Here is a 1,338-nt window from a genome sequence, read left to right as displayed (position 1 = left end):
CCCTCCCAAAACAGACCCGATCTTTAGGACCCAGGGCAACTAGTTCGTACTTAGGTTCATCCTCCTTTAACAGGCAAATGCTATGATGAACGCGAAGTTCAGAGAGATAGTTGGTGTCCAATAAGGGTTCTTCCCCGAGAACAGTAACATCCACCCACTCAGAGAAGGGAGAAGACATCTTTTTAGTAAAAAAGGGGGTGACGAAACCTACAATAAAAAAGAGAAAGGATAAAAAATAGGGTCTCTAAGGGGTCAGAACAGGTTCCTCAATAAAGCAAAGTCACTAGGTCTACAGCCAGACTCGCTATAAACACTCCTCTAAACAAAACATGCAAACAATAGCATTCATTAATAAAAGAGGATAAGAGAAAGAACTGACCTTTGCTTGTGAAGAGGGACAGATGCGACGACAACTAAGGCACTCAAAGAAAGAAGAGTTTTCTTTCGAAACAGAGTGTAGGCAGAAAGTTTCTTCAGAAAAGAAACAAGGCAATAAGAGGAAAAAGTATTTATAAACACGTTAGAGGCATAAAAGTAAATTAGCGCAATCATTTAAGGAACGCGTCGTTACCAATATAACTGCTCCCCACGTGTAAATACGAAAACTCTAACGGACGCGACGCTTGATTAGACGCGACTGTTGAGAAATTTGAATCACGTCGGTTTTAAATCACGTCGACTACAGGTCCAAGTTCAAATACTCGAATCCAACTCTTGAGTAAAAGAGATCAGACTCGAGTAGGAGCACTGTTCATACCCTGGCCCAACGCTAAGGCCAAGTCCAAAAAAGATAAAAAGGCCCAATACATAGATTGGCCTCCCCACATAACCAACCTCCTCAGAAGAGGTCGGATTCAACACATACCTCACCCCAAGAAAGTTGGGACTGAAGGATAGCTGGCAGATAACACTTATTCAAATAAGTAACTGTCCCTAAAATCTCTCAACCCACTTCCAGGTGCCATATCTCAACTCTCCTAAGATAAAGGGACGGTTATCATCCTTAAAAGGTGGAACTACTTCAACGGTGGTTATTGGTTCACCACTATAAATACATTGACACCCATCAGGTATCTCTAAGTTCCAATACTCTCTAAACCTACTAAAACTCTTTGCTGACTTAGGCATCGGAGTGTCTTTGCAGGTACCACCCCTTATTCATCCACACACACAAGTCGGATGAGTACTCCCTGACGCAAACCTAGTCGGAGACTTCCTCCTTCAAACGATTGGGCCAACCTCATCAGTCCAACCCACTAATTTCCGGTTACCTATCATAACAATATATATAAGTTCTTTTTTATTTTGACTCTTAAGGAAACAAATATTAGAGTGTTT

Source organism: Arachis ipaensis, chromosome B10 (genome assembly GCF_000816755.2).
Source record: "Arachis ipaensis cultivar K30076 chromosome B10, Araip1.1, whole genome shotgun sequence".
NCBI classification, from domain to species: Eukaryota; Viridiplantae; Streptophyta; class Magnoliopsida; order Fabales; family Fabaceae; genus Arachis; species Arachis ipaensis.
Note: the sequence above shows the minus strand (reverse complement) of the source record.